Consider the following 13,803-nt stretch of genomic DNA (forward strand, 5'->3'; position numbering starts at 1 on the left):
GGTGGGGTAATACCGTAAACAGGCCGGCGAAAAAAAAAAGGGAATTACGACCCTGGCGGTAACCGCCAACAAAGACAGCCACTTTAACACTTCGCCCGCCACGGCGGTACAGACAAACAGCGTGGCGGTCACCGCCAACAGACAGGCGGGAGACAAAGTACCGCCCACACTATTACAACACACCAATCCGCCACCTTTCCGGGGCAGATTCACCGTGGATAAAAACACAGTGGAAACAGCCTTTGCTATGGGAAAACGCTCACCTCAACACACTCCACGAGGAACGACGACTCCATGGAGCCGGAACTCCAAATACTACCTGCCCTTGTCTTTCTTCTCCTGTACGAACAACAGCGACGTAGGCGCAGAACATACCGGTGAGTTCTGCATCTACGACACGGGGGAGGGGGGAGGCAAAAGTTAGGGGGACACCCACCAAACAACCCCACCCCCACCCTCGCATATTACAACATACACACCAATGCAGTCAAAAATATCACATTAACAACCCACAATCCCCCCGGAAGAATGAAAAGACAAAGCAAGATCCGTTCAAATATTGTAATGTGCCAATATACATGTCATATAAAAATATACTGAATCATATCTCGAAATCTGTCATAGTAGTGCAGATATGTACACAACAATGTCCGTGCACCAACAGTCCAAAAATGCATGGGCGAGGCCCACAATAGATGCCTGACCAAAATCCGAGAGAACACTGCCGGGGCATCAGATTGAAACACTACAGGCACCTCAGGGGGAAGGGAAGAGGGGGAACCTCAGCCACATGACTGCAAAGCCAGATCCACGACGGGGCTCCAAGCCCATTGATGTATCCTGGGGAGTGCAAAGCCACAGTCTCTCAAGTCTTCACAGTGGGTGGGTTGCCCACTGGACCATCCTGGGGAGTGCAAAGCCACATTGATGCAAGTAGATGCAGTTCTCAACTGGTACTGGGTGGGACTGGTGTCCAGACTGGATGAGTGTCCCCGTGAAAGTTCCTGTCCTGTCACTGTCCCAGCTGCACATGGGAGAAGGATGCCTGATGTGGCGGCCTATTCATACCCACACGGTGTTTGCCCTGATCAGCGGTCTTCACCATGGCGGTCTTGGCCTTGTTCAGCGGTGCTTTGCCATGGCTGGCTATGGACTGTTCAGCGGTCTTCACCATGGTGGTCTTGGCCTTGTTCAGCGGTGCTTTGCCATGGCTGGCTATGGACTGTTCAGCGGTCTTCACCATGGCGGTCTTGGCCTTGTTCAGCGGTGCTTTGCCATGGCTGGCTATGGACTGTTCAGCGGTGCTTTGCCATGGCGGTCTTGGCCTTGTTCAGCGGTGCTTTGCCATGGCTGGCTATGGACTGTTCAGCGGTCCTTTGCCATGGCGGTCTTGGCCTTGTTCAGCAGTGCTTTGCCATGGCTGGCTATGGACTGTTCAGCGGTCTTCACCATGGCGGTCTTGGCCTTGTTCAGCGGTGCTTTGCCATGGCTGGCTATGGACTGTTCAGCGGTAGCCTGAGATGGCGGTTCAGATACATTGGTGTGTGGCATGACGAACTCCACACTGGCCATTGGGGTGTGGCATGACGAACTCCACACTGGACATTGGGGTGTGGCATGACGAACTCCACACTGGACATTGGTGTGTGGCATGACGAGCTCCACGCTGGACATTGGGGTGTGGCATGACGAACTCCACACTGGACATTGGGGTGTGGCATGACGTTCCATCATCGCCCAGCGGGGCTGTGGGATCCTGGTCCCTCCTGGGCACTGACTCCGGCGGTGGTCTCCTGACCAGTAACGATACTTGGGCCCTCCTGGGCACTGACTCTGGCGGTGGTCTCCTGACCAGTAACGATACTTGGGCCCTCCTGGGCACTGACTCTGGCGGTGGTCTCCTGACCAGTAACAATACTTGGGCCCTCCTGGGCAATTACTCTGGCGGTGGTCTCCTGACCAGTAACGATACTTGGGCCCTCCTGGGCAATGACTCTGGCGGTGGTTTCCTGACCAGTAACGATACTTGGGCCCTCCTGGGCACTGACTCTGGCGGTGGTCTCCTGACCAGTAACGACGGTGCTGGCGGTTGTGTCTGGACCGCCGGAAACGATGGCGCACTTCTCCGCCGTAACACTCACAACAGGCTGGGCAGACTTCCTCGGAACCTTCCCCACCTTCTTTGGAGTTATAGCTGACTCACCAATCGCCTTCGATCCCATTTCCCTTGTTGTCCCACCAGGAGTCTTGACACGGTCCCGTCGTCCACTCTCCTATTTCGGTGCCTTTACAGGGGGTGGGCTGACAGTGCCTTGGCTCCGGGTCCTACTGCCTGCCCTGGTGGACAGTGCACTCCAAAAACCTGGAACACGCACCACTGGTACTGGAGGCTTTTTGGCTGAGGCGCTACGACGGGACTCATGAACTGGAGAGGGGTGGGGGGGGGCAAACAGGTCAATTTGACAGAGGGACAGTTTCTGACGGACACTGGGATGGGTAGTTGGAGGGGGTCTGGGAGTGGAGGTAGAGGAGGTGGTTGTAGAAGGTGTCACTTTAGGTGATTTGGGTGCAGGGGCAGGTACTGGAGGCTGTCGTGAGGTGGATGGATGTTGGGTGTGTGATTGCCGGCGTTTGTGTACTTTGGAATGGGCATCACAGACACACTGGGAGAGGATACAGGGGACGTGTAAATGGCAGTGGAGGTGGTGAGTGCAGGTGAGCGGCTTGTGGTGCTGGGTGTTCTGGTGCGAGTCCTAGTGCCTGTAGATGTGGTGCATGCAGGTGTGTGTGTAGACGACACTGGGAGGGAGGAGGGAGAAGAGGAGGAGGGGGACACAGTGGAGACAGTGGATGTTGCTGTGTCTGTATGGGTGTGATGCTTGTGTGAGTGCCTGTGGTGTGTGTGGTGCCTATGTTTGCTTGAGCTACTTTTGGGTGTTGACTTGTGTGCCTGCTGTTCTGTAGGTGTGCTTGGGATGGGCTGGGGTACAGGGGATTGGGTCTGGGTGGAGGAGGTTGGAGGATGGTGGGGAGAGGCTGGACACAGGGACAATGGCTGCCATCAGTGCTGAAGCCAGAGATTGCAGGGTTCGCTGAAGGACAGCCTGACCAGAATGAATGCCTTCCAGGAATGCATTACCGTGTTTCAACTCTCGTTCTACACCCTGGATGGCATTCATAATGGTAGACTGCCCAACAGTGAGTGACCTGAGGAGGTCAATGGCCTCCTCACTGAGGGCAGCAGGGGTGACTGGGGCAGGGCCTGAGGTGCCTGGGGCGAAGGTGATGCCCACCCTCCTGGGTGAGCGGGCACGGGACACACGCTGAGAGGCTGCTGGGAGGGTGGTGCTGGTAGGGGAGGTGGCGACTGTACCTGTAGAAGTGGGGCGCACAGATGGTGCCGCCACCACAGGGGAGCTCCCATCGGCGGACGAGTCCTTGTCGCTGGTTGGTGATCTGGTGGCCGACGTGAAGCTCCCCTCGCCCTCCGTCCCACTGGTGAATTCAGAGTCTGTGGTGTGGCCCTCCATGGCCATGTGGGATGCAGCTCCCTCGTGCTCCGGTGCCACTGTACCTCCGCCTGTTGATGCTGATGTACAAAAGGACAGGGAGAGCAGGAAAAGGGGGGAGACAGAAGAAAGAGAGTTTTAGTGCATGGCATACCGCTACCGTTGGCGGACAAGACAGACGCAGCAGCCCCATGCATTACGCCGTGCTCCTGACCTCTGCACATGCTATTTCTGGGATATGGCCTACATGGCAATGGTAGTAATCTGCCCACATGGATGGCAAAGGGGCAACCATACATCAACTTCCCTCTGTTTTGAGCTTGGGTAGAGTGCCACATGGCCTACATAACGGAGGGGCCTTGCCTACCTAACTCGCCCTGGCCTAGTGACACCCACAACCCACCACCCCCACCCAGACACCTCCACTGCACGCAAAGTCCATATGATGAGGTAGTACTCACCCCCTTGTGTCTGCTGTGATGTCCTTAAGCACCCATCCAACTCCAGGTAGGCCACCGCCAGGATCCGGAACATCAGGGGGGTCATGGTGCGACGGGCACCCCTCCCACGTTGGGAGGCCATCCCCAGCTGAGCCTCCGCCGTCTTCTTGCTGCAGCGGCGAATGTCCTCCCATCTCTTACGGCAGTGGGTGCCCCGTCTCTGGTGGGCCCCCAGGGTCCGGACTTCCTTGACGATGGCACGCCAAATGTCCCTCTTCTGGTGGGCGCTGACCTACATGACATGCACAAGGAAAGAGGACAGTCATTACCTCCTGCACCGTCGTTGTGATTGGCCCCCTCCCAACTCTATCCCTGTGGCCCATTCATCCCCATGCATAACTGTTCTATGTACTCTGCCCCTTCCCTCATCCACTCAGCCCTCTCCACCCAAGCCTAGCCCATCCAACGTGCTCCCTGTGTACTAAGCTGTTGGTCTGGAGGACCGTAGAGTAGTGTGTACTGGGGGAGGACCCCATCCACAAGTTTCTCCAACTCCTGTGCAGTGAAGGTAGGGGCCCTTTCCCCAGACGCAGCAGCCATCGTCGCTTCCAGACCGAGGTCACAGCAGCACTAGCAGTGTAGGTCCTCTCCTGTCAAAGGTCAGGTATCTAGTGATTGAAGAGATAGAAAATGGTGGTGACGTCCGCGGCGGTGCCGTCCGTGGCGGTGCGCATCATCACCGGCGGCGCACTTGTTCATTGGCTCCTGGGACCCATAGGGTCCAATGTTAATCAATGCAGCATTGCGCCGCGCTCTACGACCGCCCACCGCGACGGTGTCCAACGCCAGCGCAGTTACCCCACAATCCCATTGTCCCAGTTTAGAGGTCAGACAGCCGCCATTTCAGGGGCCCACATGTCTTCAATTACTACTGCGTCACACATACCGAGGCCTACACTCAAAACCTTTCCCGAATGGGTTAATTGTCTGTTGTAGTCTTGTGTGTGACTGTGGGTATATACCTGGAGGAATGCTGAGAGATTCTTCGCTGTTGTCCTTAGGCACCGTCAGTTTGGACATATTGGAAGATGGCGGAATCCGCCGGTGTACCAACCGCTGGTGGACCTGTTGACAATGGAAGAGCGACATGTCATCGTGACCTACCGGTTTGACCGTGCCACAATCCAGGAACTATGTACCCAGTTGGAGCCAGACCTGATGTCACCAATCCGCCATCCGACTGGAATGCCCCCTGAAGTGCAGGTGCTGTCAGTGCTGCATTTCCTTGCAAGTGGGTCTTTTCAGACAACAGTGGCCATGGCATCAGGGATGTCCCAGCCTATGTTTTCCAACGTCTTGTCCGGAGTGTTGTCTGCACTGCTGAAACACGTAAGGAGATACATCATTTTCCCTGAGGTGGAGGATTTGCCTACAGTGAAAGGTGATTTCTATGCCCTTGGACATATCCCCAACGTCATAGGTGTCATTGATGGGACCCATGTAGCTCCGGTCCCCCCTGCAGGAATGAACAGGTGTACAGGAACAGGAAGAGTTATCATTCCATGAATGTCCAGATGGTCTGTTTGGCAGACCAGTACATCTCGCAGGTAAATGCTATGTTCCCTGGCTCTGTGCATGACGCCTACATCCTGCGGAATAGCAGCATCCCTGATATGATGGGTCAACTCCAGAGGCACCGTGTATGGCTATTGGGGGACTCTGGTTACCCCAACCTGTCATGGCTATTGACCCCAGTGAGGAATCCCAGGACCAGGGCAGAGGAACGGTACAATGAGGCCCATGGGCGGACTAGGAGGGTGATCGAGCTGACCTTCGGTCTCCTGAAGGCCAGGTTCAGGTGCCTCCATATGACTGGTGGATCCCTATTCTACTCACCGAAGAAGGTGTGCGACATCATCATCGCCTGCTCCATGCTCCATAACTTGGCATTGCGACGCCAGGTGCCTTTTCTGCAGGAGGATGATCCAGATGACGGTGTTGTAGCAGCGGGGGGCCTGGGGAGCCTGTGGGCAGTGATGAGGAGGAAGCTGATGAAGATGAAAAAGACAACAGGGAGTCAGACATACAGCAATATTTTCAGTGAGACACAGGTGAGTACATTTTCATGTTTCACATATTATTAACTTTCACACATCTACCTCTATCCTGTACCTACATTTCACTCCCTATTTGTTAACTGAGTTGTCCCCTTCCATTTCAGTTTCACTATTGTGGTAACCTACGTGTCAACAGCTTGCACCCTTGAAAGGCTTGTGATGTGTGACATTGGTATGTTGGCCTTCCAATGGGTAACCTTTTTTAACACTGTAATTGACAATACAAAGTTCACAATCATTGACTGACTCCAGTTTTATTAGTGTTTCAAGGGTGTTTATTTAAGTGCAGAAAAATGAAGGGGGGTTGTGAAATGGGGATGGGTGATGGTGGAGGAATGTCCATGGCAGAGTCCAGTCTATTAGTCTCACAGGTACATTGCACATCTGGCCATTGGAAGTGGAGCTGGGGCAGTTCCAATTTGGACAGGGTAACAAAGTGGGACAGTGGGAGGACGATCAGGGTGGTCTTATTTCCTGGCGGGGGTCTTGCCATCTTGCTCTGTCCTGTTCCTGGATCTCAGGGCCCGCTTGCGTGGTGGTGGTCCGTCTGTAGGGGATGGGGTGCTGGTGTGTTGGTCCTGTGGCGGTGCCTCCTGTCCACTAGCGCCGGCGGAGGTGGTGGGCATTTCATCGTCGTCGCTAGTGTCAGGGGCCCCTTGGAGTGCCCCAGTGTCCCTCAAGGTCTTTTGAATGTCCGTCAGCACCCCTACAATGGTGCCCAGGGCGGAGCCAATGGTCCTGAGCTCCTCCCTGAACCCCAAATACTGTTCCTCCTGCAGACGCAGGGTCTCCTGCAACTTGGCCAGTACCGTTGCCATCGTCTCCTGGGAGTGGTGGTATGCTCCCATGATGGAGGAGAGGGCCTTGTTGAGAGTAGGTTCCCTTGGCCTGTCCTCCCTCTGTCGCACAGCAGCCCTCCCAGTTCCCCTGTGTTCCTGTGCCTCCGTCCCCTGGACCGTGTGCCCACTACCACTGCCCCCAGGTCCCTGTTGTTGTTGGGGTGGTGGGTTCGCCTGGGTGCCCTGTAGTGGTGGACACACCGCTGATTGACCTGTCCTGGGTAGGGAGGTTTGGGCCCGCTGGGTGGGTGCTCTGCTGGTGTTCCCAGAGGGTGGCTGTTCGGTGTTAGGCTGTGGCTGGGCAAGGGGAACCGACTGTCCTGAGGCCCACGATGGTCCGGGCTGGTCATCAAGATCCAGTGGGGCAGAGCTGCTGTCGTCACTGTGGGCCTCTTCTGGGGGTGGAGTGGTGTTGTCTGGACCCTCTGGTGTGGTGACGTTCCTTCGGGTTCCTGCGGGGGTATGAGTACATGATTATTGCATGTGTGTGTTTCATGATGTGCAATGTTTGGGTGTGTGTGTACCCCAGTCCAGGAATTCCTTTGTGGGGGCTTGTGTGGTGATAGTTGGGGGGTGTTGTGGGTCTGTGCAGTGGGCATGCTTTAGTGATGGGTATCCATGCTTAGTTAGGTCATGCAGGTTTTGGGGTTGGGATGGGTGGTTGGTGTCATGGGTAGATAGGTGAGGATTTGGAGTGATAGGGGAGGGTGTGAGGGTGGGGGTGTGTGATAGCATGCAGGTAGGGTGGGGGATATGATAATTGAAATTTGACTTACCAGTGTCCGTTCCTCCAACGACTCCTGCGAGGCCCTCAGGATGCAAGATGGACAAGACTTGCTCCTCCCATGTTGTTAGTTGTGGGGGAGGAGGTGGGGGTCCGCCGCCAGTCCACTGTACCGCGATGTGGTGCCTGGATACCGTGGAACGCACCTTCCCCCGTAGGTCGTTCCACCTCTTCCTGATGTCCTCCCTATTTCTTGGGTGCTGTCCCACAGCGTTGACCCTGTTGACTATTCTTTGCCATAGCTCCATCTTCCTGGCTATTGATGTGTGCTGTACCTGTGATCCAAATAGCTGTGGCTCTACCTGTACGATTTCCTCGACCATGACCCTGAGCTCCTCCTCGGATGGTCCACAGGAGATGTCGGTGCAACAGCAAGACAGACCAAAGGCAGATGTTCAAAGAGACACCATATGCAGCGGAAGACCAGTTGTACACACCAGAGTAGAGGCCGGAATGACAATGACCAGTCAAACTCCAGTTCCACCAGCAACGGTGTACCGAAGATCCGAACCATGCGGCACAGCAGGGTTGACGGGAGCGGCTCCATTGCTCTGCATCGCTGAAAAGAAACAACCACCGCGAATCAGAAGAAATACCAGTAGTAGTCCACCAATTAAAGTCAAAATAATTGGAAAGCCACCAAACACACTGGAAAAGAGAGAATGGATGGCTGATGGGATGACTCTGAAGACAGTCTGGAAGATGGACACGAAACCAGACCCGACAGCCTTAAAGAAATGAACAATCCCAGTTGTGCTTGAAGCATTGAATATTCTGGATACCAGCTCTCCAAAGTGTTTGGGTAAATCGGTATTTAAAAGGGATTGTATCTCGGCTAATGATCTCGCAATCCGGAGAGCATACGTCTCTTTTGCGGATGTCAAGGCGACCTGTTTTTGAAACAATAGCGCCTTTAGTCTACTCAACTTGTCATAGTTCATATTAATAGTATCTATGTGTGACCCTCTATATTTGATAGTGAATAAATCCTGTTGGACAGCGTGTTCATGCCATTGTCGACAACAGCTAATGTTTTTTCCAAATTCTCCTTATCTAGTTGCCTTAAACGTGCAGCAGCTTCAATCTGGGAAAGTTTCCAAATTTCATTGTACATAGCATATAAAAACCTTTTCGAGCGGTGTTTTATAGGACCTAATAGGAAATCCTGTAAGTCTACACTGTCAGAAAGAGCGTTCAGGTGTTGTTTAACCGCTGTTATAGTGTTTGTCTGCACCCATTGCTGGCACAGCTTACCCACACTGTATGTTGTAATTATACCTGTATGTTGACCTGATAGAAAGCGAGGGTCAGGCCTGTGAATGGAGAAACCCCCTGAAGAGTTTAAGAAACGCTTTTGACACTCATCAGTGTCGGAGGGCCAAACCAACCACCCGCCGGGACGGGAAAGTGAAGAATTATAGGCACCAGCCTTAACCATTGCATCTAGCCTTTCTTCTGAGACATTAAGAAAGCGTTGCCAATCTCTGAATTTTGTTGGAGTAGGGATACTGGGCGTGTTCAAGTCTTTAATTTTTGCTAATCCTAGACATGACGTCTGCTCAGTAGTGTCATTCAAGAAAATCATTTGCACAGGAATCAGGCATGCTCAAAACAAAGCCTCCCTACCCTGTATCTGCCAATCCTGTGTCCCCCATACACTTTTTAAATCAATAGTTTTTTTCCAATATTCGTAACCCTCAATCGAGAGCCGGGAAACAAAGGGTTCTGAATAAATCAGTTTCGTATCTGTTAGCAAAAGTTTTCTAATTTGTGCCGAAGGTTAAAATAATACGATTCTGCTTTCTTTGTATCATGCCCAGAAAAGTATGTAAATTTGTCACTGTAATACTTTGGTCTCCCCACCTGTGGTGTTGAACAGTGTTCCCATTGTGTGTAGTTCAAGAGAGGCCTATATCTAGTTGCACGGTGTAGGTAGTGATGTCCCCAATTGTTATAGCAGAACATTTCCCCATAATTCATTGTATAATCATATACATCATCACTTCCAAAAGCGGAATAGTCCTTCATTTCAGTTAGCATTGAATCAACTGTTTGGACATCCCAATCATCAGAGACAACAGTAGGTGTAATAACATCAGACATTGAAATTTTGAACACGTATGGTATTTGAATTATCTCTGTAGGCCCGTATATATCGAACGGAACTTTGTCCCACACAATCCCATCAGTAATTGGAATAGCTGTAATATTGACAGGGGACAAATCACGTCGGCCCTTATGTGAAGAATGATGTGGTGTTAAAATTTCATCAACAGGCTCCACAGAGGAGCGATCAGCAATATAGGGACCATTAATCAGCAAAAAGAAAACAGCCACAAAACCAATCCATTAAAATAATGCAACAAATGTCAAACAGAACCACAGATAGTTCCATGGGTAGATCAAATAGTTATTTTTAAGACATCAATACAATTTGCCACTTTTCGAAAGCTTATCAGTCTCAGCTGAGGATGAATCAGAAGAAAAATCATCAATGTCCACAAAATAGCCAGAGGAAGTCTCTGCAAACACAGGACCCGCTGAATTCTGATCCACTGTACGTGGAAGTTCTTGATAGACAACGTCATTAGTCGTGGAAGTGTTCGCGTAAAATACAGCCAAATCCTGAAGCGGGCTGGTCACTGAAGTTGTTACTGGAACCAACAAAAGTTCATTTTCTGCCCTCCCCATGGTCGAGGAAGTGTCTGGAACAGCAGTTGACATAGTTGCATAGTCAGTAGTAGTGATGTTCACCCTACTACGTAGTTGGATGTCCTGTTGGGTAGTGAGAGGGGATAGGAAACCACCCAAGGGACCTCCTGGTCTACTGTGAAGAATTGGCCACATGGTGTAATTTGATGTCATCAATGGAGATGAATCTGTTCGATTTAGATCCAGACAATGGTGGAAGGATAACAGTCCTCGTGCCTTTTATTCCCAAGACCGGTACAGGTGTTCTGTATGATGGAGCGCCAATGGAATACTGCGGTTGAAAGACCGCCGCGTGGATTCGTGGGTCGTAATAGCATGGGCGTGTTTCTGTTGGCGTGGAGGTGGAGGATTTGTTTCCGCATGTTTATCGCTGACCTTTGGTGTGGCGGACTTTCGTCAGATTCCGAGATGTGTGTCATAATAGCTGTGGCGGTCTACCGTGGCCGCGGCGGTGTATTGGCGGTCTTCTGCACGGCGGTAAGCGCCTTATACCGCCAAGGTCGTAATGACCCCCTAAGTCTTTTCCTACAACTTAGTTGTAACTGTTGTCCAAACCTTACCGGCTCACTAGCAGTACCTCACCAGAAACATCATAGTAAAAGGTGATTTGTAGCAGTCGCTTACGCATGGACTCAAAGTAAGATATCTCAGGGTTGTCGTGGTTAAACGGAAGTTACCCTTTTCTCACAGATGTATTATGTCTCATACAAACAAAGGCAATAACACAGATGCAGTGAAGTTATAATAGTTTTTATTTAACATAACTGCCATTTGCGGTAAGTTGCATGAACTGCAATGATTAGGATAATGAATATACCAAGCAACAGTATTGTGAAGAAGAGAGTCATGGTTATAAAGACCCCCACCATTTTTGCAATATATGAAGGAAATATATATATATGTACGAGATGGAATATGCCCTAATACCCTAATGAGAATAGGCCTAACCTCCTACCTAAAGGAGAGCTGGGTTTGCTAAACCTAATCTGCCAAAGCCGTGTCCATGAGAGGAGCCCCCAACCCTCGTTACCTTGGAATGAGGTCTCTATCTCAGACTCCGTAGGGACACGAAGACTGGGTCAGCATCAAGACGACTGCAGCATCGGTATCAGCGATGGTGGTGATGCCCTCTGGTCGGAATCCCTCTGATTATCTGTCTAAAGTATGATGTATTTATACAGATCTACAAGGTCCCCTGACGTAAGTGTAATTCAAAACAATAGATAACAGGCATGCTTGGGACGGCAATTAATATCAACATCCCTCAAAAGTATGGAGAGGGAAAATCCCTAAGTGTGAACACCTACTGTATGTTTGTCTTTCGTGCTTGATCTTGACGCCTTGGCGCTGTGACACTGATAATAAAACCCATAACAAGTGGCCTAACTATAAACAAGGCCGCCATGTTAAAGGAAATAAATAATTAAATGGACTAAGACAGAGCAAGCTAAGTAGGTTAAAAGTCACTAGGTGACGGGGGCACGAGCTTACAAGCCTACGGCTAAGCTAACTTCTGTTATCTCGTTAAAACAAACTAGGATTCACTACAAGAGCATTGCATTACCCTATGTCTTGACCTCCTTGTCATAGTCATCACGTGTAAAGCAGTTCCGCCTCCCGCAGGGACTGATACAAAAGCCAAGATTCAAATAGCTTATAAAGATCCCTCCCACCCCCACCACTCCCTGTTTTTGTTTGCTGCCTACCGTCAGGGATGGTAAGAAGAATGAAGGTAAGAACCAGGTCCTGCTTTTAGCGGTCCTAATCTTAAGTGCCAATGGACTGTTGATTTTCCCCAATCAGGTGCATCACCTGGGGTGGGGATACTGCAGAATCACTGTCCATGCTGTAAACTCGGTCAAGGACTCTGCTCGTCACTATTACTGTGCTCACTCAGTGCACACTTATAGTGGAAAGCTGTGCACAAGGTTGCTTTCAGTAAACAGAGATCTCACTTGGCCATACTTCAATGCTGGGCACTCTTTATGAATAGGAAGTCGCTGCTTCTAGCGTGACTTGGTGATCAATATGGAGTCTGGTCCAAGTTCTTCAAGGGGTGCTGTAGAGGGTGAGAAGGTTCTTTCCATATCTCATTCTCATTTGCTGAATATAACTGATGAGGCAGTGTGTCCTGTGGCACAGCTGGGTGCAAAAACACAGAGGTGTTTTAACGAGAAGGAGAATTTTACAATAGGAGATATATTCATGGAGCTCATCTCAAGGAGACTCCACCCAGTGACCTTCCAGTTTATGATGTGATTGAAAATAGTTTCGCTAAAGAATGAAAGGATATATGTAAATCATGATTTCCTGTTTTTCTTTTTAAAATATATGCTCTAGAGAAATATGAAGACCATTTTCAATAGTTGCCCAAATTCTTTACTATTTTGGCTAGTATGTCGTCCTCATCATCTTTGGCACTAAAGGAGGCTTTGCTCACACTCATTAAGGCATCTTTTGTGGAAAAATCTCTCATCCACCAGCTTTAGCGTGGTGTGACTGTTGCAGGCGCACCTGGTGCTGACTTTGGTGCGTGATGCTGTGTTCAAAATAACTTGTGGGTTTATGTGAGAGAACAGGGCTGATTGCAGAGGCCCCCTAACATTTTGCCCCCATTTTCCACTTTTTGCTGGTGTTTTCCTGACTCTGATGGTGCCCTGGGTACTGCTAACCAGTCCCAGGGCCTGTGCTCTGTGTAAAATCAGTATGCAAATTAGTCTAATTATAATTGACCAAGTCAACCTACCTATAAGTCCCTAGTATATGGTAGGGCATGTAGGTTTAGGGACCCCAGCATAGGTAGAGCACCCATAGGCGCACTGCTGAGGTGCCCAGTGTCATTTTAAAGGCAGGCCTTCCTTGTTGGCTGCTGTTAAATTATTGTTATATGCAAATTCGACTTTGGAATTAAAAGTAGTTCCAAAGTCTTAAACTACCTTATTTTACATATAAGTCACCCCTGAGGTGTGCCCTATCTGCACCTAGGGCTGGGTGCAATGTAACTATAAGCAGGGACCTTATAAAGATAGTTTTATAAGCCCTGGTGAGGTAAAAACAGCCACATTTGTTTTCCCTCATTGTAGTGAATGGCCTTCATAGGCTAGAATGGGGGAGACTTTATTTTAATTTTAAAAGTCCCCTTAAGTGACAGATACAAGATTTTGGTATCAAATTAATTGTTATAATAAATCCCACAACTTCCAGTTGTTGGATTTAATATAAATTGTTCAGGTAAAGAGTTTTAAACTTTACCTGAAAAGTTGCCAATTTCAGCTCTGCGTTGTTTTTGCTGCTGTGCTCTGATTGGCCAGCCTCTGGCAGCCTGGCCAGGCTGCCTTGATGAGGTGTGAAGTGGCCTGACTTCACACAAAGAGATATGCCTGTGGGAGGGGATCTCCCCTC

This window comes from Pleurodeles waltl, chromosome 6 (genome assembly GCF_031143425.1).
Source record: "Pleurodeles waltl isolate 20211129_DDA chromosome 6, aPleWal1.hap1.20221129, whole genome shotgun sequence".
Classification (NCBI taxonomy): domain Eukaryota; kingdom Metazoa; phylum Chordata; class Amphibia; order Caudata; family Salamandridae; genus Pleurodeles; species Pleurodeles waltl.